General features: G+C 35.9%; 1 long non-coding RNA gene and 1 pseudogene across 1 annotated transcript; one reads left to right on the forward strand and one right to left on the reverse strand.

The window, feature by feature from the left end:
- The first annotated feature begins 3,244 nt into the window (after positions 1-3,244).
- On the forward strand, positions 3,245-19,061 carry LOC130991011 (uncharacterized; annotated as a pseudogene).
- LOC130989858 (uncharacterized) lies at positions 13,463-15,442 on the reverse strand. The gene is made up of 2 exons (XR_009090764.1): positions 14,456-15,442; positions 13,463-14,080 (listed from the first exon to the last, which is right to left on the reverse strand). It is a non-coding gene; the product is annotated as an uncharacterized LOC130989858 (long non-coding RNA).
- Positions 19,062-19,339: the final 278 nt, after the last annotated feature.

Raw genomic sequence — 19,339 nt, forward strand, 5'->3', positions numbered from 1 at the left:
AAGGATCAGAAAGTAACGTGCTTGTACCGATGGAGTTACTGAAGCAACGATCCTTGCTCGTTCTCGATTTCTTTCTCTGATGCGAGAGAGGGTGCATGTAGCAAGTCGTTCCAAGAAAATACTTTGCTATCTTGCAGAAGTCAGCACGGTGACTCACAGTAGAGATGCCACGCTTTCTACCATATTTCTGGCATGATATCTGTTATTGTTTTATCCATTTTAAGCTTCCTGTGACACTTTGATGTTCAAAGACCAAGGTAATCCGTTGAAGGATTTCTTTTTGCTTGCTTGATGTTTGAGATTACTTTAACTGCTATGCCCACCTGCAACCACATATGATTGTATAAGCATCTTTATTAATTCACTCATCTCATAAATTGCTCTAAAATCTGCTATAATCAAGCTTGATTTGGCAAACATGATTACTTTAAAGAAACTTTGATTCCTAATAAGCTAAGCCAGTAGTTTGAGCCGCATTATAAGATATTTAATACTCCTAATAATCTTAAATTTTAGGCTTCTATAAGCAGAAATTTGAGTTCAAAAATAACTTATAGATCTATCTTTATAATAGAATCATTATTTGTTCGTAACTTTCTACTCTGCCTGCGGGAGTTTAGTAGAAACCAGTAAGTCGTTCGAGGCTATACCGCCTCCACACATGATTTCTTGGAACTCTATGGTGTCTGTTTGTGCAGTGAGTGGCTGTATACACAATGTTCTTACTAAGCAATGTGTTTGTGGGATAAAAAGCCATCGGCTTGTTCATTCTTGGGGTGGGTTCTTGAAAGTATCCAACACGACTAGAAATTCATTCTTGTGGGGATTGTGTTGAGTTTTCTTCAATTTAACTGCATTTATATCTGATCAATTGAAAATATTAAATATGTTTTGTACGTATTGTGTTCTTCTTTTATTTTCTTTTGCAGGTTTTTAATTAATAATTTGGGGCTATACATCTTATTGAATTCTAGCGTATTTTTATCTCTTTAGAAATTTAGTTATTAAAGTTTTAATTTTGGGGGCTACAAGGGTAAATTTGTACATTTATTAATATTATTTTAATTTTTTTAAATTAGAGGCTATTATGAGTAAAATGGGGGCTATGTATAAAATCACCCTTTCTTAAATGGGTCGAGTTGGACTGGAGTTTTATTAGAAGAGGGCCAATTACTGAGTGGGCCGACCCCAACTATTTATTAAAGTAGAGTGGGCTGTTAGATTAAATGGTATTTTTTGGGGCTGCCCTATGTTGCTCCCATTTAATACTTCCAGTTAAAGGACTAGTCTACATTATTTCTAATTATGGATTTAACGAGGTTGTGAGATTAGTCAGCAAACCCTAAGATGAGTAGATTAATTAAGATTAATAATCTGAGCTCATAGACGATATTGCAAGCCATATCATCAGCCATCATGAGAATTATCCTCTCATCTGGAATTCCTAATCGTTTCACCGTTCTTAAGACAAAAAACCCACTAAAAAATAAGTAAAAATCATTATATAATTCGTTTTGACACGTCAACGACAACAAATAAAAAACCAAGACACGCACAAGATGAAGAATAGACCCCGATTACCTGTACAAGGATAAAGTATTGGCCATATGCCGATAATTAAACCCGAAGGACATATTTTAAGCAAAATTGAATTAAATGCTGATGATATGAACAAGCTGCAATAACAAGAAACACAACTATAACAGTTCAAAAGCATAGATATAATAAATCTAGCATTCGATTTGCTTTACCCTGAACATTAAACCCAGTAATTTGACCATTAAATTGAGGTGGAATTGTGTGGGGCATCATAGGGAAGAAGGCATTGCTGGAGGAATGCTAACTCGTAGGTGGAGTGATTATGTTGTACGTGTTGAAGATTCTTAGTTTCCGAGGGGAATTGCATCGCTACTTTTATGATTATCGTGCAAGGAAATTCATAAGGTGTCTCAAGATGCCCTCTAACTCTGAGATCCTTGCATAGTTGCATATAATGGAACCTTCATTTCACCTTAATTAGAATAAAACACTTCGTTTCACCTTAATTAGATGTTTTTTCTTTCCTCTCTTGTTTACAGTTTAGTTGCATTTGTTCATGTTAGAGAATTTACTGTCTTTTTCTTGTTTGAAGTTTAGTTGTATTTGTTCTCGTAATACCCCTACATTTCCCAATATAATCTTTCAGTATAATTATTGAATTTGAATTATAGGTAGTTATGCCCGAAAAAAAATTTATATGTATATATTCATTTTAAATTCCAACAAAGAGATTTTCAAAAGTTCATATGCAAAGCATTGCAAAGGATATCTTTCTCCTAATTTTATCGTGAACGCTTTCCATACCAGATACATACTTCCTAATTTTGACGTGGTAAGATTTATTTTGGTTAACATGTCCCTATTATCCAATCAACTTATCCAATCAAGGAACACTTGTGTTGATATTTGAGTTGTTTGTGCTGGAGGAACACAATTTGGTAGTACCTGTGCGCATTCTTTAGTTAATCGATACTGTATTATGTTAAGCTCTTGTATTTTCTTTATTAGATCATTACATTTGACGATTACGGCATATCTGGTCATTGCAACCACTGCGACGTTCATCAAGGAGTATAATATAAGAACTAGATGAACTCGTAGGTTATGCTCTATTGGCCATATGTCGATTAAAAGAAGTTTCGGTGTTGTGTGCATTTGTTTAAATTGAAAATTAAGGAAATTCTAGTAGCATTGAGCAACATGTCAAGCTGTGAGATTGCTCACTGAGATGAATGCATCTCTTAGTTTTTCTTTTATTTAAGAAGATTGTATTGGAATGGCAGTTCTTTAATTTTATTCAATCAATACATAAGGTTCTTTTCTTTGTATTCTAGAAAGTTGTTGCACGATGCTTCAGGGAGACACCTCGAGGCCTAGGCGATTGTAAGCTACCCCCAGTCATTTGTAATATAGATTCATGCTTTAGATGTTTCAGTTCAACATTTGTAAATCAACTGTATGTCATATCTGAAAAGTTCCAAACTATTGTTCCATATTTTTTCAAGTCTTGATTGACTTTACTACTATAATATTTTGACCCAAGTATATTATGATAAGTTTTCATTATTTTCAGGTAAGCCCTAACATAGTACGCAAGTACATCGGACCAGTAGATATTTGGTTATCCATCTTGTTTAGCAGACTTAAAAAAGACGGACCATCATATTGCTTGCTTAACTTAGATCTCCGTAAAAGTTATGCAGCTATGGCTCAGCATTTCAGCCAATGGGTTTGGTTCGTCTGCCTTGTTCTTTCTCATCGCGATTTATTTGGCATCATTGTGAATTAATAGTGAATGCATACAAGCATCATTTTTTTTCGATTTCTGGTGCATATATATGACTAATTCTTTATTCCTTGTTTACTTCGTCCTATTGCAGGTTCCGCAAACTATTTGTGACATTTTCAAGCTATACTTACGTTACCACCCTTAAGAAAATCGTATAAGTCGGTTGCTTGAATCTAGTTTTCGAGTTGATTTAATCCGAATAATGTGCATGATATCTCATGATGAGTGTTAACTTAGAGCTCTTAGAAATTAATTTTCATTTCTAAAACATAGTTTTTGGTGTGTTTGAATTTCAGATGAAATGGTTATGGACGATTGATGCGATCATATATTTATCTTTTCAAAATACCCATACATTTAGTCATTCTCACTATATCTCTTCTCTTTGTCTCCCTGTATAAACGTCTAGTAAAATACAATACAAATATGTACAAATTTACTGTGAAAAATGTATAGATTCAAAATTTGAAAATTTTCGTTTTCCTATGTAAATAATCCGCACAGTAAAACTTAGGACAACAAAATTAATCACAATAATGAAGATTTGTTGGAGAAAAGTGATCATTGTCGAATCACAATTATTATGATGATGAAATTGTGCTGAAATTGTATGTATACATGAATTATGTTTTATAGTACGTATGAAGCTTCAGAATAAATTATTGTCTTTTCCAAAATTCACTTTGATTGCATCATATGCAGATCCCAACGCAGCAAGTGAAGATACTGGACCATCCAGATTTGCAGGTTTCTTTTGAAATTTCTCTCTTATGTTAGTCCATATTTTTTCATGTCAAGTGCTAACATAATGTTAGGTTACATACTAGGATGGTTTTGGCAAAGTGTGGAACTGGAACTTGTTGGCTAGCATCATTGATGACGAAACTCGTACCCATTCTATTGACGTGGTAAGATTTATTTTGGTTAACATGTCCCTATTATCCAATCAACTTATCCAATCAAGGAACACTTGTGTTGATATTTGAGTTGTTTGTGCTGGTGGAACCATAATTTGGTAGTACCTGTGCGCATTCTTTAGTTAATCGATATTGTATTATGTTAAGCTCTTGTATTTTCTTTTCTAGATCATTACATTTGACGATTACGGCATATATGGTCATTGCAACCACTGCGACGTTCATCAAGGAGTAAGGTAAGAGCTAGATGAACTCGTAGCTTATGCTCTGTAAGTCGAAATCATTGGGAACACCAATGCCGAAACTAACATTCGTCAAGATTCTTTCCTTGGCAGCCTGAGAAAATTTCATCAACAAATATTGTTTAGGAATGTTTTTCACATTCATAAGATAATATATCTTTAAAATGTGAGAACACAAATATCCCGCAGTGTCAATTATGCGACAAGTGCACGTAGAAGGATAATTTTCCTTGTTGAACTGAATATGCCTCCGCTTCCCACCAACACAACCCGAGGACAAAATGAATTCAAGGTCATCCGAATCATACTTTGATGGACCTTTGATTATATCCACATTCAAAGACTGATTGGCCTCATGCTCAAATTTACGAAAAACACTTCTCGTCAGGACTTTAGCTGCATTCTTCATTAGTTCATTGTGATCCACATATAGCCCAGACATTCCTATACATAGTGCATGCTCTTCACTTTCTTTACGCCTCCATTCAATTTGAATTTCATCAAACTTAAACACAAAATCATGCAAGGATGTGCTCGCATGTAATACCCCGCTCATTTCTATTGAGTTTATAATTTATTTTAGGGGTTTTTGCAAATAAAATCACGAACAATTTTAAATTTGCAAAATTTTAACGTGACTTTTGAAGTGTGGCGAATTAAATCATAACCTTTTCAATTTTTGCAATTTCGTCCCCTCAATTTTTTCCGGCCACCGAAGTGATGAGTTGGAGCTTATGTGGATTATTTTTTTCCACGTAATTAATTTCTAACTAAGATTAAATTGCTGACTAAGATTAAAACAAAATCAAAACCTAATTCTTTTATTTTACTTCTTTTTCGTCTTTTATAAAAATATATTTGATGTGTATCTTAAGTTAAACATTATGACAAGATCTTAAATTTGATTTAAAATTCATTAAATATGAATTTGAAATAAATAATTTATTATAATTTAAAATTTTAAAGTGATTGTTTTTCTCCCTCCTATCTCTTATACAATATTCTTTATTTTTTTCTCTTTCTCCTTATTTTGTTATTATATTATTTCTATTTGTATCTCTTTCTCCTACAAAATTTATATATCTTCTCTTCTCTTTTGATTAAAAAAACATAATATTTATTTGTTGAATTATTTTATCAAAGCATACATAAAAATATTTAAATTAAAAATATTAATTAAAAAATATAATGCACAATTATCAACAAATATCGAGACAATACTATAAAAGTATTTATTAATTTTAATTTTAATAGAAAATAATAATCGATAACAAAAAACTTTCGGTAAATTTAATTATTATTATACAATACTCATTGAACTTAATATTATACTCCTACTCATTAAGTTGATAAAATTATTACTATACACTACTTTAAATCAAATACTAATATTTAAATTAATATATTTTTTGTTAGTAATTAATTTGATTCATAAATAATAATATTTTTACATAATTTCAAATTTTAAAAATAAATAAATATATCGTGGCCGTGCATCGTACGGGAGGGCGTACTAGTTTAAGGAAAATGGGGGATACTGAAATAAGTTCGACGAAAAAGAAGAAAAATAAAAGAATTAGGTTTTGATTTTATTTTAATCTTAGTCAGAAATTAATTACGTGGAAAAAAAATAATCCACATAAGCTCCAACTCATCACTCCGGTGGCCGGAAAAAAATTGAGGGGACGGAAATTGCAAAAATTGAAAAGGTTATGATTTAATTCGCCAAACTTCAAAAGTCGCGTTAAAATTGCAACTTCAAAATTGTTCGTGATTTTATTTGCAAAAACCTCTTTATTTTAAACTTAGATTAAACGATTTACGCCGGAGAAATAACATAAATTTATTTTTAATGCCAACAAAATGATTTACAAAATCGTTTGAAAAATTCATCTATTCAAATCTTTATGCATTTCATATTATTTAAAGTGATCATATGTGATTTATCTCTATGATTAAGTATTTATTTGTACATAATTTAATTTAAGTTTATGTTGAATTTTAACTATTTAATTGTGTTGGGCTTGATAATTTTTATTTGGGCCTTTTAGTTAAGGTTAATTGGTATATATATTTAGCATTTAATCCTTAGCCCAAACCCAACCCCATTTCTCTTTATCCCAATTCTCCCAAGTAGCAGCAACTCATTCTTTCATTCAAAACACATCAATTTTTACAACGTATGAACTTTATGAAATGTGTATACAATTTAGAATACAAGTAGTGGACAAGCATGTATAGAACTAGCCTTATAAACTGTAATTTCAAACTTGAGTCTTGGTTTTGGCTGTTGAATGCTGAGTGTGTACTTGAGAGAGATCTTTTGTTGAACTTGTGGTGTGTCTGTTGCTGTCATGAGAGTCGAGAGTAGAGGGGAGGGCAGCGACGGCTTCTCGCTGTCGTTCGCCGGAAGTCAGAGGGAGATGGGGGCGGTACGGTCGGCGGTGGCTCCGAGCTGAACAAACGGAAGAGAGAGGCAGGAGCTAGGGCACGGTCGCCGGAGTGGGGTCTGGTATTTGGGGATCTAGGGTTGGAGGTGGTGTTGTCGCCTGATATACGGGCGACAGTGGCTGCTATCGCCGGGGAGCGGCGCAGTACCTGTGTTCAGTGTGTGTGTTCTGTTTCTGGGGGAAGAAGAGGTGAGAGACGATAGAGGGAGATCGGAGGGAGAGGACGAAGGAGTCAGTGGCCGGCGGCGGAGAAGATGAGAGAAGAGCGGTGGTGGCCGGCTCTTCGCTGCTGCTACCGTCGACTGCGGAGTCCAGAGAAATAGGTTGACCGGTGGCTGTCTCGCCGGTGAAGAAGGCGGCGCGGCGGCCGGAGTTTGGTGAGGTAGCGAGAGGGTGGTGAGTGTGTGGAGTCGGCAGGGATTGAGAGAGAGAGAGAGAGATCAGCATTGTTTGTGTGTGCGCGCGCGCGCGCGTGACTTAGGTTGTAGAAGAAGGGTGAGGGTTTGGGTTTGAGAGTGGGCCTTTGGGCCGAATTTGTTTTTGAAAACTTGGGTTGGGTAATTTGTTAAATGGTGGACTGGTATTTACTTTTATTTGGGCTGCGAATTTTTGAAATAAAAATATGGGCTTCCATTTAATTGTTGGACTTGTTTAATTGATTTATTAATTTAACTCTTTATTTGAGTTTAATTAATTATTTTTAGAAAAAGTTTGCATAATAGTATTTTCTTATTATGTGCATATGTTAAATATATTTATTTAATTATGTGAGTTAAAGCATGAATTAATTTTGCATCAAACATTTTACATAGAATCATTTATGATTAAATTGGTTTTATTATTAATTCAATTATTTAAGAAAAATCGAATAAGGATATTGTTGGTGTTCTTGACTCAAGAATTTATTTTTCAATTATTTATTTATTAAAATATGAAAACCCGGCTAAGTGAATCATAGGATGATAAGCACTTCACTATGACTTAAGATTAGATTCAAGAGACCTATTAATATTATAGATTTCTTGTAGGATTTGTGGATCGTGAGGACTAGCACTGCTATTCCGATTCAGAGTTAAGATTAAACGACAGGCTTTGCCTAATCAGGTGGGCTTATTTTACAAATGTATGATTTAGCTATTGAGCTTAAATGTTTCAATGAAATGAAAACTGTTTATCCGATAAGATATTTTTGTGCACTTTGCTCTGTTTTAAAGCTCGCATAAGTTAATCAATCGAGGTTCTCTCTTGACCTAACACGTTATTTGAGAATTGTGTACACCTATTAGCTGACTCGGTGGGTTGATCTCCATTCGGGCACTAATCATGTATGAGGCGTTATAAGAGTGCTCGACGGGATGTGTTCCGGAGCAGTGGTTGAAAAATACTTTCAAATATTTTTCAGGTTGATTGGTCGGTGCTGACGGGGCAGATCTGAGGCTAGGGTTCAACTCCGTATTTTATCTTCCGCTGTTGTACTAGCTCTTATTGTCCTTTGTTTCTCTAACTTAAGACTTTTATGTTAAATTCTGAATTATGTTCCTTATCGAGCTTAGACTCTAAACTTCTGGTACTATGTTATTTAACATTGGTTATCAGAAGCATGAAATCAAACTTGTGATCCTAAGGTTTAGAATGTTGTTAATTGATTAGTATCACTCGATTTCTATCTTTCTTCATTCAAAGGGCGATGCCAGACTTTTTATCCTATTATTTGAATTTCACAAGGTTCTCCCCTTGTTTATTTCTATGATTTTGGTCGCACCTCGATTATAGTTTATTCCTTCAAGAATTGGGGTGTGACACACTACAAATAGTCTTCAGAACTTTGTTTGTTACCTCACTCCGTGAGGTTGCATGTAGCCCGACGCAAAATCTATAGGAGTGGTTGACACTAACAAATGGAACACAAACAAGCTTGTACTTGTTTGTTCGATACATACTATCCACCGATAAGACGTCGCCAAAATACTCATAATCAAAGGAGTGGAGCTGCGCGAGTCTCTGAAAAAAAAATTCATTAGGTGGCCATCATCATCTAGTTGAAAGTCCCGATAAAAAAACGGCTCGCTATTTGCCTTCGACGTAAAATATTGAACAAGCCACTTTGCATCACCATTCTCCACTTTTGTCTTCATCTTAAGGCTATTTATATGATTATATGCATCATTCCTCGTAAAACCGCCATTTTTTAGGACCACCAGACTCCTTCTCCATGAATCTACAAGCCCTAGCAACGCTAATGCCTGCTGAGTTCATCGCTTCTATCAAACTTTTCTTAGTCTTCCACAAATTACGTGCTGAACGTAGCAAATAGGACTGCTCACTGGGAAACAAATCATGATTGTGCTGTTTGTAGAAAGAAGAAACTTTCCATTGCCCCTCCCTCTTGCGTGACACCCTTAGCCTTGTCGTCCACAAAGATTTCCGAACTTGCTTCTTGAAAGTTGGCAGCCTTCCATTTAATGGTTTCGCTTCACTCTTCCCATGCCAACCACAAATAAATTCTTTGTAACAACATACTCTAGTACCACCAAAGTAACCTTGTTTACCTTTTGTCACACTAAAGCCCTTAAGTCTTCCATACTCACAATATATAAAGTGAGCAGCATCAGGATCTTTCACGGGGAACCCTGGTTCTAATTTTTTTTCTCAAATTCATCCACCAAGTCAAAATCTTCATCATTCAAATTTTGAATCTCATCTTTCAAATTTTGCTCACCAGCTTAAACATCTTCATTCCTTGCTACATCTTCAATAATAGGTTCTTCTACATATGATTTATCAGTAACCAATACTTCGTCTTCAAAGCCAACATCATCAAAAGGAGGCTCATTCAAATCAAATTCCATTATTAACCTAAAATGTTACAAAAGTGATTCATAATACGAAAACATTACGTCATACCATTAAAACAAGTTTCATGCCGAGTTAAAAAGTAAACTTCAACCAAAATATTGACTTGCCAATATCGGCATATTTTTATTCAATAAAAAAACAGGCCTATATATGTACTTGCCGAAATGAAAAACTGTCAAAACTCTACCAATATTTAAATTTATGATACTATTACAAAAAGACACTTTTCGAATTAAAAACAAACCTTTGCCGAAATATGTACTTGCCAAAATCGATAATTATGATATTCAATAACACCCACAAAAAAAAACAACATAAAAATATGATATTATCAAACTAAAAATACACAATAAACAAATAAAATGAACAAAATTCACTAATAATCCGTCAAAACTAGAAAAATACGTAACTTACAATGGAACTTTGAATAGCTTGAATATGGACATTTCACAATAGAAAAATCGAGCTTACAATTTCAATTTTCATATAAGAAGAATAAAAATAAATGATTAAAAAATGAACAAAATTCACAAATAATCCGTCAAAACTAGAAAAGAAATTTGGCCGAATTCTGATGTGATGACATCACGGTTCCCAAGAATCAATTGAGTGCTAGACGAAATCCATAAACGGAGTTAACTCAAAACTACAAAAGAAAAAGATAAATTGATTAAATGAAAAGCGCCACATGGCGCATCGGGAATAGAAGTGTTGGGCACCTAGGTGTGGCATAAAATTTACCCACATTTACACCTTCTCCTTAATTCATGTGTCGAAAAGTTTTGAGCCACTTATAGTTGGACGGAGGGAGTAGTATTTAGTAGTGGGTGAGTTAGTGGGCCTGTGATAGAAAACTATATAATTATTTGTTTATAAATTGCCCTTATTTTATGATTATAATTGCAAATTTAACACTAATTTGGCGGCAAAATATTAGTTGTAAAACTGATGTTTTATTTATTATATAGATATCTGATTAAGGGAGGTGTGGACCTATATTTGTATTAAGAGAATCTATGAGAGCCCAATGACATGCTATTTTTTAGCCCATTGTCCATTAAACCTCAATAGCTCAATCAATTACTCATTTTCTCACCCCTCAAAAAAACTTACTCATTTTCTCACGTTTTCATTTGTAGAACCTAGTTGAAACTTGAACATAGAAAACAAAGATTTTTTTATTTCATTTCATGTATACAAAGCCTTCACCCTTTCACATCAACAATTAGTTGTTCGATTCTCAACTCATTTTCCCAACATTGAGGTCCTCCTCAAATCTCAAATTGTTTCCAGATCAAGTGCAAGTTGTTTCAGCTGAATAGCAATGCACCTTTAATATCAAGGTTTCCAGGTTGGCTTCTCTTCTCATCTTAGCCCTGCAAATCAATTTTGAGTCACCATCCATTTTATAAAAATAATGCATCTAACTTTACAAATCGATAAAACTTGAATCTTTACACTTAGTTGGAGAATTGATATAGAAGGAAGCATTGTGCATATTAAATAAAATTGTGAACTTAGCCTTATGCCTGGTGATTGTTGAGTGATTTGGAAATAGAGACGGAGATGGGGTTTTGATGGTGAGAATCAGAACGGCGGCGGTCGTGGGGCCGTTGCTGTCCGACCAGAGGAGAGGAGAAGGCGGCGGCGATTCTCGCTATGAGAATAGAGGCCGGTGGCTGTTCGCGGGCTAAGATTGAGAGAGAAGGGTTTCTGAAATTTGGGGGAATTATGGGTGGAAGGTCTGAGAAGGAATAGAGAAGGAGAAAGAGGCGGCAAGGGAGATAGGGAAGGAGAGAGCTAGAGAGGGGGAGATGCCGGTGGTGACGGGGGCCGAAGGCGGCGCCCTTCGCCGGGGAAGAAGGAGAAGGCGGCAGCGCTGGAGAGATCGAGAGAGTGAACAGAGAGAGAAGTCTGATTGATTAAAGGAGAGAGAAAGTGTTCATTTGGGCTTTGGAAACTGGGCTTGTTATTTTACTCTTCTTGGGAATAATTTAATTTTTGTTGGTCTTACTTTAATAATCAGATTTTGGGTATTATATCAAATGATCGATTAGGCTTTCATTCTTTTTAATAATGGGTTGAGACTAATGAGTTGAATTATTCAATTGAATAGAATATAGATTTGATATACTTAATCAAATTCAATTGAATAATTCAACTCATTAGTCTCAACCCATTATTAAAAAGAATGAAAGCCTAATCGGTCATTTGATATAATACCCAAAATCTGATTATTAAAGTAAGACCAACAAAAATTAAATTATTCCCAAGAATAGTAAAATAACAAGCACAGTTTCCAAAGCCCAAATGAACACTTTCTCTCTCCTTTAATCAATCGGACTTCTCTCTCTGTTCACTCTCTCGATCTCTCCAGCGCTGCCGCCTTCTCCTTCTTCCCCGGCGAAGGGCGCCGCCTTCGGCCCCCGTCACCACCGGCATCTCCCCCTCTCTAGCTCTCTCCTTCCCTATCTCCCTTGCCGCCTCTTTCTCCTTCTCTATTCCTTCTCAGACCTTCCACCCATAATTCCCCCAAATTTCAGAAACCCTTCTCTCTCAATCTTAGCCCGCGAACAGCCACCGGCCTCTATTCTCATAGCGAGAATCGCCGCCGCCTTCTCCTCTCCTCTGGTCGGACAGCAACGGCCCCACGACCGCCGCCGTTCTGATTCTCACCATCAAAACCCCATCTCCGTCTCTATTTCCAAATCACTCAACAATCACCAGGACTAAGGCTAAGTTCACAATTTTATTTAATATGCACAATGCTTCCTTCTATATCAATTCTCCAACTAAGTGTAAAGATTCAAGTTTTATCGATTTGTAAAGTTAGATGCATTATTTTTATAAAATGGATGGTGACTCAAAATTGATTTGCAGGGCTAAGATGAGAAGAGAAGCCAACCTGGAAACCTTGATATTAAAGGTGCATTGCTATTCAGCTGAAACAACTTGCACTTGATCTGGAAACAATTTGAGATTTGAGGAGGACCTCAATGTTGGGAAAATGAGTTGAGAATCGAACAACTAATTGTTGATGTGAAAGGGTGAAGGCTTTGTATACATGAAATGAAATAAAAAAATCTTTGTTTTCTATGTTCAAGTTTCAACTAGGTTCTACAAATGAAAACGTGAGAAAATGAGTAAGTTTTTTTGAGGGGTGAGAAAATGAGTAATTGATTGAGCTATTGAGGTTTAATGGACAATGGGCTAAAAAATATGGGTATTTGAATGATAGATTGGAGAAGAAAATTTTATGCTGGAATCAAAGGAAGTTCTCTGCGGGGGGAAAAAAGAGGTCCTTATCAAGGCAGTAGCTCAGGCGATGCCAACATTTGCTATGCAATGCTTCAGAATACCGGATACTATCCATAAAATATGTATGATATTTTGGTGAGGCGATAAGGAGGAGAAAAAATGTATGCATTAGGCGAGGTGAGAACGCATGTGTGTGTCGAAACAAAAAAGAGGCATGTGGTTCATGGATTTAAAGATTTTAAACAAAGCTTTAGCCGCGAAACATGCTTGGAGGATGATTTTGTATCCACCCGTGTTTTTAAAGCTAAATACTTCAAAAATGATGATTTGATGCAAGCTCATGCTCTCTCGAGATCGTCTTATGTTTTGGCGCTCTATTGCCTAGACGGAAATTAGTTTTTCAAATATAGATTTACCAAGATTGAGAGGTTTTATTAGTCACCTCACCACTTTTTTTTCCAACTCTATTACAAGTCCACCAAAATCAAAGTCATATATTTAAGCAAGTACAAGAACAGTAGCCTATTCCCTCCCCTGCTCTGCAGCACCAATTTCGGCTGTCATTCAGCCACCCTACTCTTTCATTCCTATCAAGCCTTTCAAGGATCGCAGAGGACCCATCTGCCCATATACATATACTATCAGCCACCATACTTCAACTGTTGAGGTACAAAAATAGGGAAATGTCTATCCTAGGCTGATACGTGGTAGGCTGGGACGTTGGATGAGTGCCACGTCAAAAGTGATAGATAACTAGTTCATTTCATTTAAATCAACCCAATCAACCCAGAAAACCGGTTCATTTCATTTACAACCAACCCAGACCGGTACTATAGTGCTTTTGAATTTACATCCAAAAATAGCTCATTCAGCCCCCTACACTTGACCCTTTTTCTCAAACCTCCCATGGATCAATACTCAAGTCTTCATCCAAACTCTACTCCCTTTAAAGAATCAGCAACAATCCCTCTCCATTTCTTTGCACGCCAATAACAGAGAGTCAATGAGTTCATCTTAGCTTCTGCCAAACTTAAAAGATTTTTTTCCCAGCAAATCTATTATCACAACCAGGTTCAAACACATTCGCAAGGTATTATACTATCTCAGTCATTCAACATGTTTCACACCAATAAGAATTCTGAGTAAGGCATAAATGACATCAACAGACTAGAAATTTTTAGGTGAAATAAGTGTGCTTTAACTGATTAGCTTTTGAACTCAAGTACCCAAATAGCAGTAACAGACCCTCTAAGCTTTTATGAGATGAGTAGAACGCTAGTAAATAACACACAAGGACCTATCTATTGCATAACTGGTGAGGGCCACAATCAAACACCAGACCAGATTTCATAGTTCACCTAGTGCAGTAATTAGTTGAACTTAAGGCTTTGTAAGCTTACGAACCTGTTGATTCGAGTGCGGGTTATGTTGGCTGGGGTCGGACCTTGGAAGAGTTGGGCGAGAATGGAGACTGCATTGCAGGGCACCGCGAATCGACGGAGCAACGGATGACTGCTCCGTTCACCAGATGCAGGGAAACAACAGCGCGGTGACCCCAGTTAAGGAAGACACGACAACACGATCGGCGTTGGGGGATCCAACACCGACGACGACGAACGCTATCGACTCGCCGATCCTCGAACCACCAGCAGCGATGGGCGGATTCTAGGCCTCGCAGCTCACCGATTTTTCTTGAGATGACGACGGTTGGGCTGTACCGAACAGAGAACAGCTAGGGCTCGACCCTTACTAGAGCTACGTTAGAGAAAATCAGAGAGAAGAGAGAACCAAGGAGGAAATCATGCCTATGGCCTCGCTCGGTAACGGCGGTGATTTCTGATGGAGAAGAGAATTAGGGCTCGCCCCTTTCGCCTTGATTGAGTGCGCCAGAGAGGGTGTGAGTGAGAGAGGGGAAAAGAGATAGAGGTTGCGAGTCAGGCGAAGGGGGATGCCGCGTTGACGACCGGATTCCGGCCTCGCCAGAGCTTAGAGAAAGGGAGAGGTGCTGTTCTGTATACAGCGAGAACGAGAGAGAGAGAGAAGGTATCAGCCGATTATTGAGAAGAAAGAAAGAAAGAGAGATGGGTTGGGCTTCAGTAATTGATTTTTTGATTGAGCCTCTACTGTTGGGCTGCAATTGTTTGACTGAAATTTATGATATTAATGGGCCAAGTCTTTAGGCCGAATCTGTGGGGGAATTTATTTTCTTAAAGGGTAATTATATATATAGCCCCCATTTTACTCAACATAGCCTCAAATTTATAAAAGAAATACAAATATTAGTGAATGTATTATTTTGCCCTTGTAGCCCCCAAATTTAAAACTTCAATAACTAGAATTCTAAAGACGTCAAAATACGCTACAATTCAATAAAATGTATAGCCCCAAATTAATAACTAGAAAATTGAAGAAGAACACGATACATAATGAAGAACATAACAAATTTTCAAAGGATCAGAAAGTAACGTGCTTGTACCGATGGAGTTACTGAAGCAACGATCCTTGCTCGTTCTCGATTTCTTTCTCTGATGCGAGAGAGGGTGCATGTAGCAAGTCGTTCCAAGAAAATACTTTGCTATCTTGCAGAAGTCAGCACGGTGACTCACAGTAGAGATGCCACGCTTTCTACCATATTTCTGGCATGATATCTGTTATTGTTTTATCCATTTTAAGCTTCCTGTGACACTTTGATGTTCAAAGACCAAGGTAATCCGTTGAAGGATTTCTTTTTGCTTGCTTGATGTTTGAGATTACTTTAACTGCTATGCCCACCTGCAACCACATATGATTGTATAAGCATCTTTATTAATTCACTCATCTCATAAATTGCTCTAAAATCTGCTATAATCAAGCTTGATTTGGCAAACATGATTACTTTAAAGAAACTTTGATTCCTAATAAGCTAAGCCAGCAGTTTGAGCCGCATTATAAGATATTTAATACTCCTAATAATCTTAAATTTTAGGCTTCTATAAGCAGAAATTTGAGTTCAAAAACAACTTATAGATCTATCTTTATAATAGAATCATTATTTGTTCGTAACTTTCTACTCTGCCTGCGGGAGTTTAGTAGAAACCAGTAAGTCGTTCGAGGCTATACCGCCTCCACACATGATTTCTTGGAACTCTATGGTGTCTGTTTGTGCAGTGAGTGGCTGTATACACAATGTTCTTACTAAGCAATGTGTTTGTGGGATAAAAAGCCATCGGCTTGTTCATTCTTGGGGTGGGTTCTTGAAAGTATCCAACACGACTAGAAATTCATTCTTGTGGGGATTGTGTTGAGTTTTCTTCAATTTAACTGCATTTATATCTGATCAATTGAAAATATTAAATATGTTTTGTACGTATTGTGTTCTTCTTTTATTTTCTTTTGCAGGTTTTTAATTAATAATTTGGGGCTATACATCTTATTGAATTCTAGCGTATTTTTATCTCTTTAGAAATTTAGTTATTAAAGTTTTAATTTTGGGGGCTACAAGGGTAAATTTGTACATTTATTAATATTATTTTAATTTTTTTAAATTAGAGGCTATAATGAGTAAAATGGGGGCTATGTATAAAATCACCCTTTCTTAAATGGGTCGAGTTGGACTGGAGTTTTATTAGAAGAGGGCCAATTACTGAGTGGGCCGACCCCAAGTATTTATTAATGTAGAGTGGGCTGTTAGATTAAATGGTATTTTTTGGGGCTGCCCTATGTTGCTCCCATTTAATACTTCCAGTTAAAGGACTAGTCTACATTATTTCTAATTATGGATTTAACGAGGTTGTGAGATTAGTCAGCAAACCCTAAGATGAGTAGATTAATTAAGATTAATAATCTGAGCTCATAGACGATATTGCAAGCCATATCATCAGCCATCATGAGAATTATCCTCTCATCTGGAATTCCTAATCGTTTCACCGTTCTTAAGACAAAAAACCCACTAAAAAATAAGTAAAAATCATTATATAATTCGTTTTGACACGTCAACGACAACAAATAAAAAACCAAGACACGCACAAGATGAAGAATAGACCCCGATTACCTGTACAAGGATAAAGTATTGGCCATATGCCGATAATTAAACCCGAAGGACATATTTTAAGCAAAATTGAATTAAATGCTGATGATATGAACAAGCTGCAATAACAAGAAACACAACTATAACAGTTCAAAAGCATAGATATAATAAATCTAGCATTCGATTTGCTTTACCCTGAACATTAAACCCAGTAATTCGACCATTAAATTGAGGTGGAATTGTGTGGGGCATCATAGGGAAGAAGGCATTGCTGGAGGAATGCTAACTCGTAGGTGGAGTGATTATGTTGTACGTGTTGAAGATTCTTAGTTTCTGAGGGGAATTGCATCGCTACTTTTATGATTATCGTGCAAGGAAATTCATAAGGTGTCTCAAGATGCCCTCTAACTCTGAGATCCTTGCATAGTTGCATATAATGGAACCTTCATTTCACCTTAATTAGAATAAAACACTTCGTTTCACCTTAATTAGATGTTTTTTCTTTCCTCTCTTGTTTACAGTTTAGTTGCATTTGTTCATGTTAGAGAATTTACTGTCTTTTTCTTGTTTGAAGTTTAGTTGTATTTGTTCTCGTAATACCCCTACATTTCCCAATATAATCTTTCAGTATAATTATTGAATTTGAATTATAGGTAGTTATGCCCGAAAAAAATTTTATATGTATATATTCGTTTTAAATTCCAACAAAGAGATTTTCAAAAGTTCATATGCAAAGCATTGCAAAGGATATCTTTCTCCTAATTTTATCGTGAACGCTTTCCATACCAGATACATACTTCCTAATTTTGACGTGGTAAGATTTATTTTGGTTAACATGTCCCTATTATCCAATCAACTTATCCAATCAAGGAACACTTGTGTTGATATTTGAGTTGTTTGTGCTGGAGGAACACAATTTGGTAGTACCTGTGCGCATTCTTTAGTTAATCGATACTGTATTATGTTAAGCTCTTGTATTTTCTTTATTAGATCATTACATTTGACGATTACGGCATATCTGGTCATTGCAACCACTGCGACGTTCATCAAGGAGTATAATATAAGAACTAGATGAACTCGTAGGTTATGCTCTATTGGCCATATGTCGATTAAAAGAAGTTTCGGTGTTGTGTGCATTTGTTTAAATTGAAAATTAAGGAAATTCTAGTAGCATTGAGCAACATGTCAAGCTGTGAGATTGCTCACTGAGATGAATGCATCTCTTAGTTTTTCTTTTATTTAAGAAGATTGTATTGGAATGGCAGTTCTTTAATTTTATTCAATCAATACATAAGGTTCTTTTCTTTGTATTCTAGAAAGTTGTTGCACGATGCTTCAGGGAGACACCTCGAGGCCTAGGCGATTGTAAGCTACCCCCAGTCATTTGTAATATAGATTCATGCTTTAGATGTTTCAGTTCAACATTTGTAAATCAACTGTATGTCATATCTGAAAAGTTCCAAACTATTGTTCCATATTTTTTCAAGTCTTGATTGACTTTACTACTATAATATTTTGACCCAAGTATATTATGATAAGTTTTCATTATTTTCAGGTAAGCCCTAACATAGTACGCAAGTACATCGGACCAGTAGATATTTGGTTATCCATCTTGTTTAGCAGACTTAAAAAAGACGGACCATCATATTGCTTGCTTAACTTAGATCTCCGTAAAAGTTATGCAGCTATGGCTCAGCATTTCAGCCAATGGGTTTGGTTCGTCTGCCTTGTTCTTTCTCATCGCGATTTATTTGGCATCATTGTGAATTAATAGTGAATGCATACAAGCATCATTTTTTTTCGATTTCTGGTGCATATATATGACTAATTCTTTATTCCTTGTTTACTTCGTCCTATTGCAGGTTCCGCAAACTATTTGTGACATTTTCAAGCTATACTTACGTTACCACCCTTAAGAAAATCGTATAAGTCGGTTGCTTGAATCTAGTTTTCGAGTTGATTTAATCCGAATAATGTGCATGATATCTCATGATGAGTGTTAACTTAGAGCTCTTAGAAATTAATTTCAACTTCTGCTATAGGAATCAGTTGTGCTGATACATGACGTGATAGAGATTTGCTCTGTTTTCATTTCTAAAACATAGTTTTTGGTGTGTTTGAATTTCAGATGAAATGGTTATGGACGATTGATGCGATCATATATTTATCTTTTCAAAATACCCATACATTTAGTCATTCTCACTATATCTCTTCTCTTTGTCTCCCTGTATAAACGTCTAGTAAAATACAATACGAATATGTACAAATTTACTGTGAAAAAT

Source organism: Salvia miltiorrhiza, chromosome 6 (genome assembly GCF_028751815.1).
Source record: "Salvia miltiorrhiza cultivar Shanhuang (shh) chromosome 6, IMPLAD_Smil_shh, whole genome shotgun sequence".
NCBI lineage: Eukaryota > Viridiplantae > Streptophyta > Magnoliopsida > Lamiales > Lamiaceae > Salvia > Salvia miltiorrhiza.